Genomic DNA, 24,395 nt, shown 5'->3' with positions numbered 1-24,395 from the left:
CAAATAACTATTTCACACCTATTGCCCCCGTAATGTCACAATAATATTCTGACCACCTCTCTAGCAGAGAACCCCATTCCTGTACTTATTGTAACTTAATTGTTGAGTAATATTTCTATGAACATATCCTAGAATTTTGAAAGAATTATGGACTTAATCATAGCAGGATACTCTGTAGGCCAGTGAATGTTCAAGTTATATAGCACTGTACCTACAGAGGGAGAATTTAATATCTGAATATTTGCAGAAAGCACACACTGATACAGTTGTTCATAACATACTTGGAATGTGGTGATTAGTAACCAGTGAGGGCACAGTATTCACATCACCTGAGTCCTGTAACTAACCCACTTTGGGTGAATTTGCAGATGGGATATTCACAGCAGGCTAGTTATGAGCTATTTACAATGAGGAATGTTGCACACCAACATTTACAAATAATAATGCATAATTTGGTATTTCAGAACATAACAGTCCACTTACAAGTAGGTCTTTACTATAAAGGACCTAATTCAGTACTCAAAAGTCAGACAGAATCTTCCCGTAGACTTTTAAGTCCCACTGAATCAGATGCCAAAAGAGTCAAACTATGAGGTAAAAATACTTCAGGAACCTTCAGTAATCATATGTGTTTTAATCCAGCAATGCAAAGGTCCTACAGCATTTTACCAGCAGTATTTAAACTACTCAATACCCATATAAAAGACACAGGAGTGATACTGCTTTGTTTATGCTGTGCTGAATAATCTCCTGAAGATTGTATAGGGAACCTGTAGTTCAGCCTGTAAAAAACACCTCACCCCACCCAAGCCCAATCCTTGACCTCGCCATCAAGGAACACTGCAAGTATAGCTATCCTGAGGAATGGCTTAGATGACCCGTTAGGATTCCATTCTGCCTTGTTTTCTATGATTCTATGCTGTGTTCCACGAAACAAATCTGGGACTCTCAACTGCTTGGATATTTAGCCTTCCCAGCAGCAAGTTATAACTAGACAAACCATAGTGACGTGGTTGTCTCTGCTTGTTACCTTAGATAGTTTTTACCAGTATACGTTCCCTTAGAACCAAAGTTTGAATACTGCTAGTCTCGGGAGGAAGCCGTGAATTTTAGAAATAACTCTGAAAAAGGCCTCAATCATGCTAGCTACCTGAAGCAGAATTTCTTCAAACTTAACTACATCTGAATAGGAGTCTGTAGAAAAATATCCTCATTATAGATCACTTTCTTTATTCACAAATTTGTCATTTGTTATTGTATATGCAAAGGAAGCAGTCAAAGAGCTGCCTGGGAGTTCAGCTTGCCATGACTGAGCTGCATTTCACTATAGATTGAGGTGGAACTTGTTTACGATAGGTCTTTGCCTATTGCAAATAAAACTGCAAAAGTTTACTAACAGGGGTTTAAAGAAGGCCAAAAATAAAAGGACAAAAGCTAATTTTAAGTATTGATAAAAATTAAGCAATATATGTGCCAAGTACATATAGGTACCCTGTATATCAGCAGTGCCACCACATATAGGCAACTGCAGGCAGTGATTTGATAGCAAACTAACTGAGTTGATAGGGTATTTTGCTAGCTCCTATGACATCATCATTGCTGGATGGCTCTTTGGAATAAATAACCTCTTCCACATGTCCCTAAGCACACAGCTCCCGAAATAAATTTCAATTGCTGTAAGGCTCAAGGACGTCCTAAATCACCCTGGGTTAATAAGCAACAGAAATAGAGAAGGAGGGGGATCCAGGGTTTGTTTTCATTATTCCACCAGAAATATTTCACATGAAGTAATTGTTAAATGCATTAGATACAATGCAGGGCAATCAGGAAATAAACACGTGAAGGCAGGAGAGATGTTTATATCAGATTTACATACTGAAAACCTTGCAGGACATAGTGCTGCAGCTCATGTATTGCCAGGCTGTACTTGAAATCATGGTGGCATTCAAGATAGGTTGAGATTCTGTAACTGTTTAAAGAGCAGCGTGTTTGTTGGGCATCTTTGCAGAGGTATGTGTTATGAGAAATTTTTCAGAATAGATACAAAGCTGAATGTGAAACTTCCCTGAGAAAAAAAAGCCATAGTAATGTTTGAAAAACATGACTGCACTTGGATTCTCACTCACAAACAGTAAAATTAATTCCCATGTAGGTGATCAGTGGAGGACACGCAAATGTAACTCCCACTTAGACCTAATCTGTAGTTCTGGAGTATAAATGGTGCCTTTATCTCTTGCCGTCCCTCTGAGCAGGGTAAATTTAAGAAGACCTGAATAGATGTGTTATGGCTGAATAATAGAGAAATGCCAGTTTAATTAGAAGGGTCCAGAGCAGTTACTTGTTCTTCCAGGAACTAACAAGTGAAAAAGACTCCTTAGCCAGTTTATGCTGGATCTCTTCTAAAAGTTGGAAGCAATTATGCCAGTGTTGTGTTTGCTTACCAGTCTGTAACACAGAAGAAGTCTCTAGAGATTAACTTGTAAGTGGCACATTTATATTTAGCATGACCTGTCATTGCAACAAAAGGTAGACTCTATCCTAGATACTCAGCTTCTGTTTCACTGAATTTTTGAGAGTTTTGGATGCAGCTTTAAGCCTTGCACATCTATGTGATGCACCAGAGACGCACAGAGAATACCAAGGTTGCATTCGCTGAAATTTTGTGAAGCTTGTATTTTAGTATGAATATTGATTAGGTTGAGTCTCTAAAGACATCCAAAGTCTCTTACTATTCTTCATAGCAGCACAAAATAGATCCCTCCCCCCTTAACCTCGGAACCTTTGGACATTAAATTGCCTTAGTGGAAAACTGTGTTCAGCAGAGTTTCCAGAAGCCTGCTGCTCTCCCGGAACTCTAGCAACTTACTGCTCACAGTTTCACATGCACTTAAGGTGTTGCTTTTGAATTGGAGAGTTGAATTGCAGTTTTCCTAAAATGAGTTAAAACCTTGCTATATGAAGAGGGATGGAAAAGCATTTTTTTTATATGCAGACATGTATATCCTTGCTGTATTTTAAATGTGATCACATACTACTGCAGTGAAGGGCATGAAATAAGAACTGTTGAATGAATACATGGCTGAATAGACATTTCATTTATACTTAGTACATTTGCTCCCATGTCATCCCATAGGGTTTGAAGTCAGGCAGGACTCTCCAGAACAGTTGGGGGTTCTGCAGAACATTCATGTGTTTCATGTATCTCTCTGCTGCCTTTCTAACAGATGATGGTTTCCCTCTCTGAGTTGACATCACACAGACATTCCACTTGATTCAGTATCGTAAGCTTCCTGAATGCCACACCGTCATCTGCAAAAGAAGTATCTTTGCATAAATACAATCTTGCCCTTTCCTCACTATCTCTGAATCCATCTAGTGAAGTGCCATCATAATGGCCTGTCAGGCAGGTGATAACTGGACAGAAGCAAAAATTCACAAACTGCTTGGCCAATAAGCAAGAAGAAGAGAGGCTAGCATAAGTACACAGGTGTAGATAAATCAGAAGTACACAATATACAAAGGATCTTGTCCCTATAGCGAGGGAAGAGATGAGGGATTTCTCTTTGCATATGGTGGGAAGGAGCTGGAAAAAGTGATTATGCTTTCCAAATACCAGGTTTTCCTTCTGCCCCTGCCCCATAACAAAGTATAAAAACACAAGAACCTAGTCTGAGTAGTGTTTTCCTTTCAAGACCCATAGGGAGACCATTTACAAGGAATTGCTACCTCATACAAAAAGAAGAGAAAAGCTGAAGGTGGAGCAATCTGTCTGCTTTTTGTGAGAGAAAACAGGCTCATTCATCATCTCTCATTTCATCCTATCACTCCTCGTTATACCCCCGGCCCCGAGAAGCTGAGGCAATACCTTCCACTGCATGGTGTTTGTATGCTGGTGTGTTCACCTTACCCACCACAGCCAGGGCAGCTGTCAAAGGTGGAGGTGATCTGAAAGCAATGAATGAGAGACCAGAGGGGAGCACCTGGCACTGTGAGATCACAACTAGTAAGAGCTGGTTTAAAATTTCTGTAAATGACAGGCAGCTGAGAGACAGTTGACAGTTTTATCATAGGACAGTGGAGCACAGTGTAATTTCACTGTTTATGTAGTGGCATGTGCATGCATTTTACTGGGTTTTGTCCATCTTCCCACTTACCTGCATGCAATGACTTGGTTCACAAAGTTGCTCTGGACTCATTCTCTGTCAGCCCTAGACCACGTTACACTGGAAATCCACTAGGGAGGAATTCAAGTTATTTATCCCGTCTCCCAGAAGGAACTGGCAGGGACTGGATGTTTTAAAAACTGTGAACAGCATAGGAGTTTGAGGAATGTTCCACTGAGTAGTCATCTCAGATAAAATCTTTCTTTTAGAGACTTATGCCTTGGGTGAGCATTTCACCAAGGATTTGCTGTGTGGAAATGGTTCTCCCTGTCCCAAGTCCTTCCCCATCTCCTCTCTCCCCCATCTCCTGCCCCACCATCATATTTCTAGAGCATGTCAGAGTCACGCTGCACTGTCGTTATGCCTGTCACAAAGCAGATATGCCTACACGGCAGCCTTTCAAGGATTCTAGCTACCTCTTGCAGAAACAGCATTGCCTGAGAAAATGACAGTTGCCGTTGTTTCTAGCTACATGTATTCACCTCGGATACCTTAAGGACTATAGAGTGGCACAGTGGTGTTCTGGAGGTCCTCATCAGGACTAGCCAGATGTTTCATCTTCATGTTCTAAAAGCTCCCAGCTTGCTTAGATCTATATTATATAAAGATCCCAAGCCACGTTGTACTATCATACCATGCTTGAAATCACTCATGCAGCAAGCAAAACCTTCACATTAAATCTGTTGAGGCAGAGACCTTGACAATCATTTCACAGAAGCAGAAGTCCTAAAGATGCCTGCATTAAGCCAATTTTTGTAAGCCTTAACTTGTTCCACAATCCTTCCACAAACAGTGAGAGCCTTGTGTGGCAAATTGTAAGTATGCCATTCAAGATTGGTCTCAGGATTATTAGCATGTGAAAAAACCTACATGCTTTTCCATAACAGCATGGTGCTGTGCCTGGTACATTGAAACAACTGAGTTGGTGGATGACCGGTGTGTGCTCTCTGACCTCCCAAGAAGAGAACCCAAGTAGTCTCTGACAAGCCTCGTCCTTCACACCCTGAGACCTTGCTGTAAGCACTATTCCTCCAGACCAGTCAGGGCAGCAAGAGGAGGGCTGGGACAGAGGATAGCAAGCCCAGGGAAGTTTAGTTTAGCAGGCTATAAATCCCCCTTCCCCTCCTCCCCTCTTTATTGCCTGTCTTTGGAAAACACAATCCGATATAAACCAGAGAGAGTGGAAGCAGGGCAATAAAACTGTACGGCAGGAGCACAGAGTGTCGCAGGGGTGTTATATTACTGGCATTCCAAGTGGCTGATGTCAGGCAGTGAGCAGTAGGCCCCACAACCCACCAGGGCAAAGAAATTTCCCAACTGTCCCTTGCGGCCCTGTGACATCCCTTCTGCTCGGATCCATTCTAGGCGCTTATGCCATTCATCTCTTCTGCCCTTTGCTACTCCCAAGTCCTTGAATTATGATTTGAAGGGCTCTGTTTTCAAAGCCATTGAAGCTGAGCACTCAGGCCTTTTGGCTGCAATGTTTGAGTCGGGATGTTCTTGAAATGCACAGTGTGTTTTCTGATCTGTGTGTCACATGATCAGCAGTGCCAGACAGATAAAAGATTTTTCCTGAATATTCATGTGACTGGATTAAAATATATATGTATTAGCTTATTATTAAAAAAAAATAATTACATGAACGTAACTCCTTTTAGGTAGGGCCAAGGGTTTCAAAACTGACTAGCGGTTTTGAGTGGCCTACGCGAGTGATGGTTTTCACAGGATGGGCTCCCAGCACTTTCTGAAAACCAGGTCCCTTTAAGGTACTATAAATTGGGCACTTAATAGACAGTTTCCAACTGTCTTTGCCAATGCTTGCTGTGAAAAGTTGAAGAAGGATGCTTAACCACAAGAAATGAGGTATAAATGCTGCTCAGAAGCTCAGGCTTACTTCCATTCATAGGAGTTCGCACAAGTACGATTTCTTGGGACTAGGTTTCTTTCCCTTCAATTGTTTTAAGTTAGGTGTTATAAACTGACTTGCAAAGCTTGTATAATTGGTAGAGTGAAAGAAACATCTCTGGAAAACAATTCATCCTGCTGCTTTTAGGATATGGTTGCACAATCAAAATTAAGCCTGCCTAAGTCACCATGCAGTGACTCTTCTGTAACTAATCTTTTTCTCTCTCTTGTTGTTGTTGTTATTGTTCAGAGTTGGGTTTAGCTGGATCAGTTTCCCGACTCAATTTGTTACGCGGCTGTATGAATGCTTGCTGGCACAAGAGAGATGGTGAAACATGCAGCTAGGGACAGGGAATATGAGGTGAACTTTTTTGGGGACGGCCTCCTCTTATGTTGACTTAAAGAAATCATGTAACAGCAACCTCAGAGATGCATATCAGGATGGCTTTATCATCTGTTAGGGTTGCATGTCTTTCTGTTGAATCAGTATATGCAACAAACTTAGATAGAGACCTAACTTTTGATAACCAAAGTTTGATGAAATTAATCTCACTCTTATTCATCATTATAAGTATATTCCGGTTCTGAGGAGTACACAGCAGTACCAGTAAGCTCATTGAAGTGGTAAATTCTGAATGTATATTCAGAGCCTTGTGCTCTAAATTCTGTGCCATTTAATAAATATGACACATACTCTGTGGTAGTTTCTGACCATATCAGGAAAAAATATCCAAATTAACTTTTGAAGTGGACCAATTAAAGCATAGTAAATCCCTGTGTAGACACTCTTCCTGAGTATCAAAGAGGCCTTAATTCAGGTCAACCTAATTTATTTTGTATTGAAGTAAAACAAATCAAATAAAGGTCCCTTTAATCCTAAATGAGAGTGCCTGTGCAGGCGGGTTGAGGGGGCTTAACGCTATTCAGAATTTAATAGTATTTGATAGCAATTACTTAGAATAATCTCCTTTATGAGGTTTTTGGACACTCCTCTTGAATTCAGTAATACTGTATAACCATTTGTTAAATTTTATGAAATAGTTAAAGATGACATTGATGAGTTAACATTGGAAATTGAATTCCAAAGGGTTTTCTGCACATGAAATGTAGAGATTTTGAATGACCAAGGAAGCAGGAAAAGGTCATTTGATTATCTCACCGTTACAGATGTGCATTGCTCTCCATATCATTTATTTCTACACATTTCTGCAAGTCTGTGTAGCACTTATTTTTAGACCTGAGCTAACTTTTTGGTTCAAGTGAACATGGCACTTTCAAGAGAAAGCTTCCTGGTGTACATATGAAGGGGGGTTCTCTTCCATTCTCTTCATCTATATGGATATTTAATGAACTGAATATCATACTGTTTTGCATGAATATGTAACATTTTCAATCCTGTGATCCTAAAGTGCCTTTTAAATGTGAATGAATAAAACCTCCCCACTGCCCCTGAGAAAATCAGGTAACTGCCATTATCCCAATTTTACAGATAGGAATGACATGATCCTAAGAATTTGAATTGTCTTGCCTAAGGTCACACACAAGGAGAGAATGACTGCATGGAATAAAACAAATTCTTCTAAATCCCTGTCTTGTGACTCAGTCACAAGACTGCTCTTTATTGTTTTATAACAAGCCTTTATTCCACTATCTCCCTTTCAGAAATTCAGCTGTCAATACAGGCCTTTCTGTGGTAGCCACACTGTCTGGCACTATCTATTAAGAAAGATGGAGGAGTTACTGGTCATATGGTTTAGGGCTGCTGTGGCACTTCAATATGGTGGGCTCTTTCTGCTCCTAATCCATTGTATTAGCTTCTGGCAATTCAAGCACCGTCTACTGAATTGCTAGGGGTGAAAGGTCAATGCATTAAGCATAGCAGATTAATACACTGCAGTAAATCCCAGAACCAGCACTTTAAGGAGCCAGTAATATTTCACACGTGATTGTTCTACCAATTGATTGCACCATCTTGTGGGTGCGTGTGCGTATGTATATTTCTTTTACTCCATTTACGAGCTTTCCCAAGCTCCCCTGTTTAGTGGAGTTTGCTGTGTCCCACACTGGTTGCACTTTGATCAGGGAAATTCAATACCTGAGGTCTGGGCTTTATAGGAAAGCAAGGTCCAGATTAAGGGAATTAGCCACAGTATATCACAACTAATAAAAGAGTGATTGAGCCCCACCACAGTGCTGCCCCAGGGGACAGGAGGAAAAAGGCGGGGGGGGGGGGGGGGGGGGGGGGCAGTTAGCACAGGAGGGAGAGGAAGACTTGCAGGTAAAGCCAGGTCCATAATTAGAAATGAATAAACCTGCTATCACATCATGCCTCTTATGGTTCTAGTAACCAAAGCAAGATCTTTTACCAAAATGTTTCAGCTACAGTATTTTCTTTCCTCTTTTCCTTATAGATATAAATTTCTTTCCGGTTTCTTCTTTCTGTTAACCTTGTCCACCCCCAGGTTTTCAGTGCAACTAAATTACAAGTCCTTTTTAGGAATTCTGTGGAGAAATAAATCACATATCCCACTGATTCTTATGTCCATCTGACACAGTGATTAAATAACTTTCGGCAGTAGGAGCTGCAGTTTCAGACACTTGACAAAAGCAAGACTAGGAGCTACCAACACTGCCATTGTATGGATGTTAGGTTTTCTTTCAAGATAAGCCTGAATAAAAGTTTTGCGAAGGCCTGCCTATCTTTATGATGAACCAAATAAAAATCATCTACGTTTCTTTCTCCATATTGCTTCAAAAAATCAAACCAGATCTGAGCATGTAGTTTGCTCTTGAACTGTTGCTAGCCTAAGTTTGTCTGAAGGTTCTCCCAGTAATATGCTAAGACACAGTATAACTTCTATGTATCTAAACTGGGTTATAGTAGTATTTATTATTTATTATATCTATAGACAGTGATCGAGGAAAGAGTAAGATCATGCTACCAAAGAGAATCAGACTGCTGCATTATCACAATTGTTCAGTTATACAAAATATTTTTTGACTATCTTCACTTAAGCTATGAGCTTCATTTTAATCAAATTCTGATTTTCTTGCCACCCTTTTGGTTTTTTTCCTGAGTTCTTAATCCAGACCAAACTTTCCTTGATTTTTTTATTCATTTTTTAAGACATTTGCTTGGACAAGGAGTGGCAAAACCAGTAGAAAAAACAACACACAATCACTGTGTCGGGCATCTTCTATGTCATAAATATGTCTGTGGCTGAGTACACTGTTATAGGTGTGGTTGTACATGGGCAACCTTGATTTATTTCCCGAGTACTTGATTTTTCAGTTTCGATGTTCTTTGTCCACGATACTTGTTTTGAAAACAATTTTATGGCATCAGTTTGCATTTAGGCATCTGTTTATGTAATAGATTTTGGTGTTTATTAATTTAAATCTGCCTCTATACAGCAAAAGCATTTAAGCATACAACTAATTTGACTGTAGTGTGCTTTAGGATCCTACTTGAGTCAAATACAGGGTTAAGTGCTTCAGTGAATCAGAGCCACAGTAATTTAAACTATACCCTTAATGAAAGAAGGACCATATTAATTATGCTTAGCACCTTGCAGAGTTTTAGGATTTCTGCATGCTGAATAAGTACCAGCATCTTCTCCAGTGACAAATTCCTCTATCTTTTTTACCAAACCTCTTAATTTCAATACTCTAGCATTGCAGCTTGAACAATGGTGAATAGTGAAGCCAATGGAAAGAGTATGTTGAAGTACATGCATATTTGATCAGGTTCCTAGAATCCATTTTCACATATTGTTTTTTATTATGGTTTATTATTATGGTATAAAGTAGGTGGATACATATATAGAGATTCTAATTAGCCGGTCTGCCTGAAATCCTTATTAATTTGCCAGACAATGCATTTTTCACTCAAATGGCACAACAGTATTGATTAATCACAGTAACGCTTTACAGTGTTTTTTAGAACTTCTGACCATGTACAGTATTTTGAAAGCATAAGCAAATATTTTTTGTCCCCTCATGCCTGACAGCTAATTAAATTTGCCCTGAGTTTTCAGAAGTACATAAATAAAGTAATTTTTTTTCCAGGATTGGGGTTTCCTGCTTTCTAACACTTTTGCTTTCTTTAAGAGCAGGAATCTTCGTGCCAAAGCAGATGTTTGTGCTTGTCACATTTTCTCTTAAGCAAACTAGGTTCCCAGCCTTCTCAGCTTTGATGTAACTCCAAGAGATGATACAAAAAAGAGGGAAGAGTGTTAAATTCAAGTTAGAATATGTTGTGAAAAGCTATCAATAATTAATGGGCAAATGGTTGGTTGATGCGAGCGGAGAATTTTGGTTAAATATCAGTTCCTAGAAAGATTCTTTCCTGATACAACTGAGCCATCTCCTTGAATTGTCTGTCAAAAGTGGGCTAAACTTAAGAACAAAATTATATATATTAGTTGAGAGATGGTGACAGCATCAAAATGTATTAAACTTGCCTGAATATGAGCAAACCCACTTTACTGTGATACATAAGTTAAAACACTCACGAGACTATAATTTTATTTAAAATGAAATTGGAAATGAGGTAGATAAATTCACAGTTTTGTGATCACTTGCTTTTGAGAACTTTAACCTAAATTTCATGTCAGGAAAATCTTATTAGGTGATTTTCTCTTATGTAAACTGTTACCTCGCAGTAACTAGAGAGCAGTTCAAGTGACAGACTGTCTGTGGCAACACAGCTACTCTAGTTACTGAAGATGGTCATTTTAGTAATAATGCTGAGCAGTTTTTTCCCACACTAATCCCCCAGTATCCCCTATGATTCTGTCATTAGTTGTAATATGTGCTGGTTTAGATTATCTGCTTTCATTATTTCATTATTCACCTGCCAAATAACAAAAAAACCCAACAAACCAAACCCAAACTTTCTTTAAAAAAAAACCCCATAGTTGTCATATCAGATGATGCCTTTAAACACAACGTCCTATGCATGAATGGATCACAGATCTGAGTATCAGTGAGGCAAAGTTGTCAAGGGAAATCATGTCAGTAAACAAACATGGAAACTTAAGAAATCCATTTAAAATCATAAAAGTTAGAGCAATAAATGTACCTAATGCACTTGGACTTCTCTGAGCATCCCTAGTTGAGTCCTGATAACTACAACAAGCGTAAGTTTACTTCACAGCCCTGAGACTTTAAACTTTTAATTAGGCAAAATTTTGTCCCATAGAAGCTAAAATCGAGCTAATCAGAAATGTCTCGGGAAGAGCCAAATATTGAAAGTCTTTATGTACAGATTAATCTTTTTTCATACAATTACTACCATAGAACTCAGAAACTGACCTCTTACAGAATGAAACAACAAAGCAGCACCTACTAGTTTTTAGTTAAATATTATATGAAATTAATTAAATGCAAAATTTGTTACGTTCATTCAGTACAGGATTATGAAGACAGCAGTTTTCCAACTGCTCTGATATTTTTTCCAATCCACGAACAATTTACACAGTGATGGCTGAACTGCCACTTCATTAGGTTTTTGTTCCTGGTTCTATTTAAGTGAGTGGTAAGATTTTGATAGATTTGAACAATGTAGGATCAAGGCTGGAAGACCTGATACAAAGTCAGCTGAAGATTCCCATCAATCCCCATAGTCTTTGCAGCAGGATCCCAGATGAGTGTAAACTTGAAGCAGCTCAGTGGGATTATTTAGAATAACCTAAAACAAGTCTGTGACTGTAACTTAACCCTGTTTTATAAAGTGGCAGGAAATGAAGACACTGTTGATGGGCAGAACTCAGGAAACTGATTAAAGGCCTCGAAATCTGTCTTTCAAGACCCATCCCCACAAGCAGTGGATGAATGCTACGAGTGATGATAAAATGCCAGTGAGCAGGGCCAGCCCACATCAACTGTTTAATAACTGCTTGCCAGATGAACAGATTGGTTGTCAGAGCAGCAGGATAGAAATACTTTGATTGCCAATAACCATAAGTTGAAATTCTGGCAAGGTCAGTTCCTCCCTCAGATCCTAAGGCTCGGATGTTGACTTGTGATCCCTGCTGGGAATGTGATACAATGCATATAAATTAAAACTATTTTTAAAGTAGTTAGATAGGTTAGTAGCTAGACATTAAAATAGCTATATAAAGTTATCATAAACTGTACTGAACAGTATGCATGTTGCTGTTTAAAAGCCATCCGGACAGGACATTAAAATTACGATGCTGTCATCTCTATGTAGTCATGAAAGATACTTTTATGAGACTTCAACATCCAGCTCGTTTAGCAGATATTCCCACTTCCACCTAGACTGTACATTCCAGTAATGCTTTAAGTCCAGTCTCAGCTATCCAGTAACATTCATCTTTCATATTAACACTTTTTATCCATTTATGTCAATATATGTCTTATGAAGGAAGCCTGTTTGTCCTTATCATTTCATAGATCGGGAACACTTCAAAACACTTCAGTGGCAGAGCCAGCAAGAAATACAATCAGTGTTTCCTGACTCAGTGCCCTTTTGCTGAACCACACTCTACTAGTCTAATTTTACCTAGCATCTGCAATCATATGCAGCAGTCTAGTTATCAAACCCCTAGTTATCTATTATTATGCATACCAGTAGTGTAGTGCTTATAAAGTATGTTCAGCTTTTCTAAGGAAAGAGGCACTAACAAATATTAGATATAATTAAGACCTACTTTTCTGATTTTGCTTACTGTTTACCTAACTGTATAGTATTGTAGTTACCATCTCCCCATCCCTCTGTTCCTACTAATCATGCATTATTAAAGCATTTTACTAAAGAAAAACTTAATTATACCGAGGGGGCAGGGGCAATTTTGACCTATTCAGTGCTAACATTATTCTTCCATTTTTTCTTCAGAAGGGTCCCTTATTAAAGTGGTACCATCTTCTATTTCAGTCCTTTTCTCTATAGCAAATTGTCAGTCTGGGCTATATGTTCCTCTTACATGCACTCCAGGTATCTCTTTTTTCTGTATTTACATAACACTATGAACAGTTGTCACTGTGACAACTCAGTGGAGACCTTTTATCCACAGTGGAGACCTTTTATCCATACGACAAGTGATTTTGTTCATTCCGTACTTGAGCTAGTATTGCTTATCCTCCTACGGTCAACATCTACCACGGCACAGAGGATACTAAGCAGGAGCTTGCTCCATATTTACAACTTATGACTAAGCCATTAGGCCTCCTTTTTTTTCCTAAGGGAGGGAGAATAGAACCTTCAGCTGTGTGGTTAGTAGAAGGCCAGCAAAATGCTTCCTAGGTCAGCTTGAAATCAAATGTAATTGAGGAATATTTTCTATGAATGTGTTCTCACAAGATACTAAAAATGTTTTCAATGCTTCCTTATCTGTTATATAATGATGACGGTGTGCAAGGAGCTTCCTTGGCAATCATGGAAAGGAAATCTTTGGTTTGGGAAGCTGGCAGATCTTATACCATAGAGATGACTATCATCTTATCCTGGCAGCTTCTTGTTCTAGGCTGCCACATTTGGCACGGCTTTTGATCACCATTATGCACTGATAGACACTATACATAACATTTTTTCAGTCAGGCTGCTATGATGAAAAGCGTTCTACATACTGATTCTGGCTGATCTCCTTTTGCCCAGGGGTAATCCTAACAAATTAAGTGCTGCAGTCAAGAGCAAATGTTGGTATACACACATTCAGAAAGGGTAAGTTTATTACTAAAGGTAACATTGAAATAAATGCAGTAAAGTCAGTAACTAAGTACAGTGCTGCCTCTACTATGGACTCCTTCTGTAACTGCAAAGAGTCATACATAAAGCCTGCTCTAACCTTGTATTAATTAGCTATTTTGTTTCCTTCTGGTTTTGTAGCCACTGTGCCAGTGAGAAAGCATGTGAGTAGCCATAGATAGGTTTAAGATTTCTTGTTTTTCCTATGATTCTGATGACAGGCAGGGTAGTGGAGTTTAAGAGATCACAGAAGAGTCATCACAAAAGGGATGAAGGTTGTTTGTCCTGAGTATCTTTGATCTTGTGGAAGGGAGGCTGCTTTGGACTGGAAACTAAGGTGCTAGTGACTATAAAAGGGCATTAGTAGGGGGAAAAAAAGGTCTGCTGTATGGGATCCATGTACCTAGATTTGCCATGGGGCTATGTAATCAACTGCAGAAATCCAGACTTCTATTGCACTGTAAAAACAAAGACGGATTTTTCTGGGGAAATCTGGCCTGGCCTTCCGTAGGCATGGAATGCCTTGAAGCAGCAGTAGGAGGACAATAGAAAAGTCCAGTGAATTAAATAAAAAGAATGGATCAGATGCCTAGCATCACATGAATTGTCTCTGTGATTGCACGTGGGACATCAGAGGATTTGGGCAAGGTTCAAAACTTGGAAAATTCAGGACAACTTGTATGTAGCCATTCTGTCCTCACAAGTGCCTATGTATCCTCTGTGCTTACTCTGCTGTTGAGCTATGGCAGGTCCACACAGCATCTCCATACCAAGTTGATTGCCTAAGAGAAAGATTCTTTTCAAGGCCTAGCTGAGATAGATAAACTGAATGCTTACCCCTTTACTATGATTCTCTTGTCAAATTTTGCAGCAGGCACTCTAAAAAATATTCTCACCGCCCTAGAGGCAGGTTCTTAATTTACTTCCTGCCCTGCACGGTGTCTCACTCTTACTTGTGTTTTTCTCTTTATTTTGAGGGTAGGGGACTGGGTTTTTATGGTGGCCATGTTGATTGTATCCCTGGTGGTCACAAAGGAGTTTAATAAAAGGGGTGGGTGGCTGGTTTAATTATTTTTTCCATCTGTCTTAGGAGAAGAGTGTTTTAAATAAATACAGCTCTGTTGGAGCAGAGAGGTTGTGAGGGTAACTTTTTTTGTTTCCCTTCCTTTGTCACCGCACCACCCTCCTTCCCCACCCCGTAGTTTATTTCCTGCTGTGGAGACAAGTGACTTAATAAATTATTATTTATTTGTTAAAGATGTCTCCTTCCAGCACAAACTTTCCGGCTGGGGAGATGAGTGTCTATAATATATTTCCAAAAGGTACCTCCTTTAAAGGTTTAGTGTGTTTCCCGACAGCACACTCCAAGTCCTGTTGCTGTAAAAGTTGGTGGCTGTTTATTTTTCAACATGTGTAAGAGCCTGAGTGATGGAGCTAGAAGAAAGTTTTGTTCTTCCACAATTTTTTTTTGCCTGCTTCTACTTTGAGTCTCAGTTCTGTACAGCATGAGCAAACTTCCAAGCCAGCACTGAGCCTTATTTTATTTAACAAGGCTCTGGTTTAGCTCAACTTTATACCATGCAGATTCGCTAAGCAGGATCAAGACCTTCATTTTAAACAACTTTGTGGAACAGTTGCTGAGCAGGGAGTCTTAAAGGTCAGCACTGGTCTTGAAGGCATTGGGCCACAGATCTAAATATCAGGTGGGCCAGCTAAGGTTTTTAATGTTTCAAGGCAAGTTACCATTTTTTTACTACACTAGCATCTTTGGAGGACACTGTAAATAAAATATGTTCCCACTGCTCGGCATTGACTTTTTTCACCACTGACACATTGATTCATTATTTTTTTTAAGAGCAGGCATTCATTTCCATTTTTTGCTCAAAATTCAGTCTGCCGTGTGAAGTGGTGTATCCAGCACCTTTCTGCTTTCCTCACAGAAGTTGATACATTTTACTGTGTAATTACTATGTACTAATAGTATGTATCATTAGAAATGGTATACTTTTTTTTCTTCTCCAATACTGTAGAATTAGGAATTACTACTGTAGTAATTATTCAATGTAACGCAACCTTCATTAAGAGAATACACGCATTACAGCCTGGTGGCCCAGACAAACTTAACATTCCAACTGCAAGAGGAATGAATCTGTCCAGCATCGTGCCATTTGCTTTTTATAACCTCACTGTATTGCATCAATCCCAAAGCCATATACAGCTACAGGTGAACCCCCACCTTTGGGTCCAATTCTTCCTTGGGAGAAACCATCAAGATTGATAGATTTGAGATAGGAGGTTTAAACAGATTCAGAATTTGGTGTTTACATGGAAAAGTTGTTTATGGAGGAAGTGCACATAAAGTCTTAATTTTAATTATCAGTCTTCCCAAAGGTGATGCCGGTCCAGTTGTTCTCAGGACAATGCAAACCAACACAGTGCCTCTTTTAGATGAGAACTCCTGCCCATAGCAGGTTTTAGGCCAAGTTCTCGTTATTCAATGCTGGTGTTGGACCTGGCGCAACAGCTAAGCCTGGAGTCTGATGATGCACATTTAGGAGCTAACTTCCTGCCTGAAGCAGAAGAGTACTCAGGAACCTTCCAAAAGTAAGGAGCTCTCTGTGGTTCTCTGCTTCCCCCAGGTGGAGGTATCTGTGCTAGCAATTGGCTCCCAAGACTGGCATGCCATTTGCAGAGGGCACATAGGGCTAGAGTAAGGGGCAGTTTTACAGAAACAGGGTTAGTTATGCTGCCGAGATGTTTCCTTGGCAAAGAGGAGAATAAATCCCTAGGCAGTCCCTGAGACGAATTGTGTGGGAGGAATAGGCTCCTGAACAGAAGACAAGACAAGGAAGAAGGAATTCCTAGGTTGGGCAGTATGTAGAATAAGACTGGGATGACTGAGGTATTGACCACTATTTGTCCACTATTCTGGATGAGCTGTACTTGAGGCTCTGCCTGAAGTCTCCATTGACCAAAAATACTATCTTCCCATCATACGATGAGCTCAGTATTCACTCAGTGTGTATACATTAATTCTAAAAGTGTTTTAAGAATATTTGTGTTCACCACCTACATGAACTAAGAGGGAACAAACTGTCTGGGGGAGATAGAGGGAAGCACTAAGAGGATTGGTAAGAAGAGTTGAAACATCAGGAGAAAGAGGCAGATGCTGACATCAGGTGATCGGTTCTTTTCTTCTTTTGTATTTTTAAAGTTGGTTTAGTTCTTTAAGGCTGGCTTTACAGCGTTCGAGACAACACGTAGGACTCCTGTATCATCTTACATTGTAAGACAAGCCAACTGGATTGCCTTGGGCCACAGACATCCATGCCCACGCGAGGCAGGTCACTCTGAATGTAGCTGCTTGGGAGATCAATTCTTTCCAATTTGTGAAAAGATGGAGAGGTGTTGCTTCTCCACTAGATATAAAGGCAAGGAAAGAGCGTGGAGAGCGGGTAGAAGATACTTCAGAAGTGCAACTACTGAAAAGTTGCAGTGGTATCTGCTGAGGAGGTGCAGAGCACAGTTCCACATGAAGGTGCATTGGCCTTGCCATGAAGAGAAAGAATGCAGAGAAGGTAGAGAAGGCTTGGGAAGTGGTTCTTTTTGACAACTCCATTGTCTAATCACAGGAGGCCACTGAAGAGAGACGAATCAATGCATGATAAAAAATCAAGAGAGTGAATGTTGGAATCAGATTGTTAGCCAGCAGCAACTGGCAGCTGTATAAAAATCTGGAGATAGGTAATTGTAATCAAGATTCAGTCCCACAGAGACAATTAGTTACATGAATACAAATCAGAGAACAGATAACTGAATGGAAAAGAAATGCTTCATTTCTATGTGAGACTGAAAAAAGCTAGGAAAATATATGAAGAGACATCCTATATACTGTGAATGAAATGATTTATTATATTGCTTGAAACTTTCAAGTTACAGCTGCTGACATTATTCAACATTATAGCTATATATTATAGTAAGACCAATGGACAATCCTAGTTTTGTCAATCTGCTTTAAAAAAAGTTGAATCACATGAGCTGAACTGACTTCAGACTAGCTGACACAGGAGAACTTAAAACAGTAGTCCAAGTAACTATTAGTTCTTACTCATCCACCATCTTTCTCAAAAAAATCTACCTGATGAACTGTGTTCATTTTGACAGAAATGTTGAAGTTATACCAAGACTGAATTTAAGAGATACTGCAGGAACTGTCTTAAGACTATTGATCAAACTAAGTTGGAACTGGCATATTCAAGGTAGCTGAATTAATTCCAGTCCTGGCTTCCCTGCAGCTAAAGTGTGATGCTGTTGGTTAAGGACATCAACTTATTGATAGATATTAAATAGTGATGCATGCTGTGACTTGGAAATCTAGGTATGTGCATAATAAATACCTTGAACATACAGTTTAGCAGTAAAGCTGAGGAGAGATCATCGGTCACATTAGATTAGAAGTTCTTCAGTCAACTTCAGACTGTTGTTTGTCATAGAAGTTAGAAGAAAAAATTGGTAAGGTACCCATTGTCCTGAGTTCAGACACAAAATCAAAAAAGGCCTTGGCTGTAAAATGAGCAGCAAAATTACATCCAGCATCCTCTCAGAATGGCCTTATCTACAAGAGCACCTTAAGGTTTCTCGTTTTATCATTGTCCCAGATTTTGGGTTTTTTGCTTACACAGAACTGTAAATCAAATCCTGGGTCACAAATACACCAGTGTGAAATCAGCATTCCGAAACATCCGTGGATTTAGAACAGTGGAATCTGAAATCGGCATCTTCCCTTAGCTTCAACACCACCTTTCTTTCTCATTGAGGTCCTCATTGACTTCAAGGACAGTCTTGCATGTGTAGTAAAGTAAACACTTCAAGATTTGGCCCACAGCAGTAGTCATAAATTATTTCTTTCTTTGTTTTTGAAGAGCCTGATCCTTCATCCACTAACGTTAATAGAGGAATTCTTATTTGACGTCATTTGGGAGGAACAGATCCCAAGGCAGTTGTTCTCAGGCATATCAAAGCAACTATTTTGTATTGAAAGTAAATTAAAATGCGTTATTCCTACATTTGCCAGGAGTGTAAGTCTCAGCACCACAAATCAAATCTTAATTTTGTATCTATGTTAAATATTTGAAATGAAACCTGTGACAGTCAGAGAAGTTGTTGGATAACTGATCTTTTTAAAACTTCTTGTCAGAAGCAAGATTATTCAGTTAAAGGATTACTTAAAATTACTTTTTAGTGGCTGAACCACAAAGTGATCTAGACTTAAAGCTTAGGTTCACCAATTTTAATTTGGAGTTTCTCTGTATTTTCTCAAGAATGCTTGGGGACAGAATGTCACCTGAATGAGCTACTCCCTACACTAACCAGAAGGTGACTGGACAATTTATATCAACATCCTTATTGAAGGGAAGGCTGAAGAATCATTTTTGTTGGTAAGTCTTGCAGCAATGTTATTAGGGGGGAAAACAAGCTATTTAAGAAGAGATAAAGAGAAGTATAAAACCCAACAATCTTAAATTGTCTCTGATCATATGCAACTTCAGAATAATGCCAGGATATTCAGGGTAGTTCTTACTGATTTTACTGTGTTTAGCAGCACATACTCCACCTCACTTTTGTTCAATTTAAAGTATAGAACATTTCTGACCCTATAAATTCAATATGTAGTGCTTACATCCTTATTTTAAGAAGGAATAATTCTTTTGCTTGTCATGCCAATAGGCAATTTCACTGTCTTAAGTGGTTTACATATTTTACTTGTTGTGGAAATCTTGGTGTGTATGTATGTGTGTACATATACACACACTTTACATACATACGTAAGAGAAACAAGTTTCTTTTCTGTTTTTCTCAGTTTCTTTCCAGGGAAGGCAACTATTTCTAGGTTTTTATAAGCTGATGGAACAGGCTTGTCAAATAGTCTTTATGAGAGAAGAAACAGGAAGATGGCTTGCTTTGCAGACAGAGGGTTATTGGGCAATTATGTTTTTTATAGAGCTGTTGTAGGACAAATCACGGGCCTGCTTTTGCCTTTGATGCTATGAGGCAGACGGCCCAATAAAGATCAGAACAAGGGAGGGCAAAGGGGGTCAGGGACAGAGCCTTCCCTTGGGGTCCCGCTTCTCCCTCTTGGCTCAGAAACCAGACGCCCCTTCCAGATGCACCGTAGCCACTCATCATGAGGCTTCGTTGTGACCCTCCCGATGGGCTGTGCTGTGAAAACTGGGGAGTGCTTCAGAAAATTTTCACCCTGTACAACTACTCGGAGGCTTACATGGATGTTGGTGAGAATGCAGCCCTCTATGGTGTCCTATCAGAACCAAGCATATTGTTTGCTCCAATGTGTATAAAAAGCTATCATATAAACTCTACAGAAACTTTGTGTGAAAAAAACCCTTAGCTTAAGCATAGTTGTATAACTGACAAAACTCTCCCTGCATGTGTCCCTTCTTTGATACCTATTTCCTTTTGTACTGTCTGAACTCATCTTTCAGCCATTCTCTAACTTTTCACAATTAGGAAGAATTTTCCTTGGGGCAAGTGGTCCTATCAGTTTTTATTTTATATCACCTTCATCTGTAGCATTTGGTACTGGTCCCTGTAGAGACAGAATCTTGGCTTACATAAACTACAAGTTTGTTTGTCTATATCAATTCTTTTATATATAAACAATGTTTAGTAGAATGATATGTTTATCTTCATGATGGGGATTCATCATATGCCATATGGGGGACAGTGGGGAAATTGCATCTCTGAAGATGATATTTCACACAGAGTCCCTAATCCACAAACATTTCTGCTGGCATTTAGAGATATTTCCGTTGGGCAGTTCATTCCCAATATAGAATAGATAAATAAATTTGAAAAAAAGGAAGTGGTTGCACATTTAAGATCATCCTTTCCTCACTCTTAATAGCAGCACATGATATGAACCTGCGCTGCTTCTGTTTTACTTTATTTTCCTTTGAGACACCTTGATGGCATTAGTAAGGTAGAGATCATGTCTATATAGATGTTATGACTAGCATACTAGCGTTATCTTTGAGAATAGCCTGCTTTCCTCTCAGGTAGATGGTGACTGGGATAAGTGTCAGAGCCCAGAACTGCAAGGAAAGGAGGCCTCTATCTTTGACGCTTGACTGGCCAAAGCAATAAAATAAATACGTACAGAACACCACAGGTATACCTAGGAAGTGCTTTGGGCGATAGACCTGTCGGAACAAAATTGTTTCATAGAGTTAAAACTGTGGCTCGATTACTTAAGAGACAGTTCCTGTGCTGATACCTGGTGTAGGTTTCTAAATTAATATATTTTGATCACTTTCACCACTTTTTTTCCTCACAAGGAAAGTATGTTTTAGCATTGATGTTGAAGAGACCAGGAAGAGGAGACTAAGGGTAGGACAGCTAGAATCACACAAGTATATGCAGTGTATATTATGTCGGGAAAGATGGAAATACTCCGAGTGTGCAAGTAGTGCATTGTGACCCTTGACTTTCACTGCAAAGAGCATTGACCTCCTTTCATCACTCATGCTATCACAGAATTATCTGTTTGGAATGAACTGGACTTAGCTTTTACATTGTCAGTCAATTTTGTGTTTAAAAAAATCCTTTTTTTTTTTTTTTTTAATACTTCTTCCCCTCACGAACAGGAGGTACTTGAATACCAATGTAAGGGGGAGGAAAATCTATTCTTAATGAAGATCACTAGTATTTGCTACATAGTTTACTTGCTAAATGCTTGATCAATTACAGAGAAAGTAGAACACTGCCCAATTATTATTGGAATACCAGAAAGATTAGCTAGGGAACATGTAAGTGGTGTATAGATTGATCAGTTCTGCTTACTACACTTTTTGCTTTCAGTGAACTATTTTTCCTGCTTGATAAACCTACAACCTTTCTCTTTCCTCTACTATCGGTCATGGTTAGGCTTTTCCTGAGATGTCTGCTGCTTCTTTTTGAAGAGTCCTTCAAATGATTATTCGTCTGTGGCTGTTTCCAAGTTTCCACTATAAAAAAGGAACACGACTAGCTGGCGTTCATTATTGTTATTCACAACTCACCACAAAAAATTAAGTCTCATTCTGCATTCTGACAGTAAGAGAGCTCTGAACTGCAACATTGGATTTACCATCAGGTTCAGAACCCTGTATCAGGGGTCTCTACTGGATATACAGGATTCATGTTTCCATGCTCATAAGATTCCTAGCTACTTCAAAATAAAAGACTTCATGAAAAAGTAAGTAAAGTTTCATGTATAAGAAAGTAAAGGTTTTAAGCTCAGAAGGCCTTATGTGGTGCGAATATTGGAAGTCTGAAAGTTTTGAAGATGGCTCAATACAGGGCTTAAATCTTCACCTGCTAGATCTGAGAAATCCATATGTAGCCTATTGGCTGAGCAGCAGGTCCCTGACATCTGAAGAATTCCAAGAACTGTCCCTTAGGCCTCTTCCAGTACATTCATGGGCAAGAGCCAGACAGAAGCACCAAGTACCATGCCTGAGACATCTTGAAGACTTAAAGAAATTATAACTGCATACTCCCTGCCCTCCTCTCTGCCTCTGCCCCCGAGTCATGTTTGACTCTGTAATTCACCTACCTTTGGAAATCTGCAAAATTTCACCTGTGACAGCTCTGCTGACAAACAGGGGAGATCAGAGCCTTTCATCTGGGTGATGAACTGCCAGCCTGTCAGAACGGTAGCGTATCTGTACTGTGGTGAGACAGGTCAGAGCTGCCGCAGGGGGTCTGCATTCTGACCTTGGAAAGGTTTGAAGAAGACTTTCAGCCATACCTGTTCTTAATTCTCAGAGTCTACAGGACAGTAAGTATATGTGTTCTTGTAAGAAACAGATGCATACTGATACAAAAAAGATACATCCCTGGGTGCACACATGGGTCAGAGAATTTTAGAGAGATTGGGCCTCCCCCACTGCCTACCGTCATACTCCATGCCTCAAATGAGGGCCTCCCACACTGGATGTTTCATTGGCAGGTAGGTTCTAGAAACTGATAGCGAGGTAATTACATGTAAAATTAGGTCTTTTCTTTTGAATACCTGAGTATGGAGCCTACAGCATAGCATTATTTACCCCCAGTTGTTAAACAGCATGATTTAATCCACCTATATTTCTGTATGTTTTAAAAAGGATCAAGAGTAGCAGCTTATGTTCTGCAGCCTGGTAGTCATCCATAAATTCCCCTTTTCTAGGTGGAATACAGTGTTGTTTAAAAAAAAATAATAAATCTCTTTCAGGTACTGACCTTGAATGAGGGGAAGTAAAAGAAAGTTCTTGGCTTTTTCTTTCAAATAATGTAGTCTATCTGCTTTCCTCGGCACTTGTCCTCAGTGCAGTGACCTGGGTGGCCACACTCTCAGTCCAGATTGCAACTTGTTGATCTTTAACCATTTTATGGGGCAAGAAGGAGATGGAGAAGGAAGAGGAGGAAGACGACGACAGCAGTGTTAGAGGACAGAGTAGGAGCACAACATTTTGTTCTGTCATGGGATCATTGCAGCATTTAATTTTTGATTGCATTATGTTTTCAGTATTGTAGTAAAACTTCATTTGGTCCTTTAGCTCTGTCTAGATTTTGGGGGGGGGGGCGGGGCGGGGAGAAGTCATAGTCTTTATTTAGCTACATTCTTCTCTTCTATTAAGCAGAGACATATTCAAGTTCAGAGTAAATTGTTAATGTTCAGCAGCTGAAGGTAGAATAAGAAATGCCTAGACCATATTTAGAAATGTAGAAGGTGCCTAGTACTCAGATTTTTAGACAAGCGTCTAATAAGACTTTCAGGAGCACCTCCCATCTGCAGTTTGAAGCATCTAGATACACTTAAAAATAATCTGTCTGGAGTTGGCTTTTTCCAAGTACTTTCAATCAAAAGGGCATAATTTCCCATTTTTGAAGCCTCCATTCCTTTGTAGTATGCTTGTACAGTCCGCAAAACAAAGGGGCATGGCTGCCTGCTGGAAATATGTAGGTATGTTAAATACTGTACCCTTGATTATTGGAGGTCAAACTGTTTTTGTTATTATGCATGGCTACAACTATTCACTCAGCACCTTCTAAAGAAGGAAAAAAACAAACTCATTGGCACAAAATTCTTACAGTCAAAACAGAAGGAAGAAATTAGCTTTAGTGAATGCAGCCGTTCAGGATGGTCACATCACCTTTAAGCGAGTTACCTCCAAGAGCGAGGGTCTCTGGAATATGAACTCTGACATACTGTTCTGTATGACACCATATATATATAAGAGAGCATCATGTGAATACTTAAGGAATTTCTCAACGTGTCCTCTTCCAGCTTCACTGGATCTGATCTTGGAAAAGAGAAGTATCTTATCTGGACTTTTCACTATCTACTCATGAAAATACGTGCTGAGTTGGTTTTCTGCACGCTTGTGACCACTCGGATCAGTCCACCAAATAGCTCATTGTTGAGTATTAGAATAGAGAAACATGGACATGTTAACCACTCATCACTCTTGGTTGGAAACAGCTAAACTACCAACTAAGAGATGTCTGTGCCCTTCAGCTCCAGTTAGAAAAGACAGTGTCTCCCACAATTAAGCCTTTCAATTAATTTAATTGAGGGG

This window comes from Accipiter gentilis, chromosome 7 (genome assembly GCF_929443795.1).
Source record: "Accipiter gentilis chromosome 7, bAccGen1.1, whole genome shotgun sequence".
Taxonomy (NCBI): Eukaryota; Metazoa; Chordata; class Aves; order Accipitriformes; family Accipitridae; genus Astur; species Astur gentilis.
Note: the sequence above shows the minus strand (reverse complement) of the source record.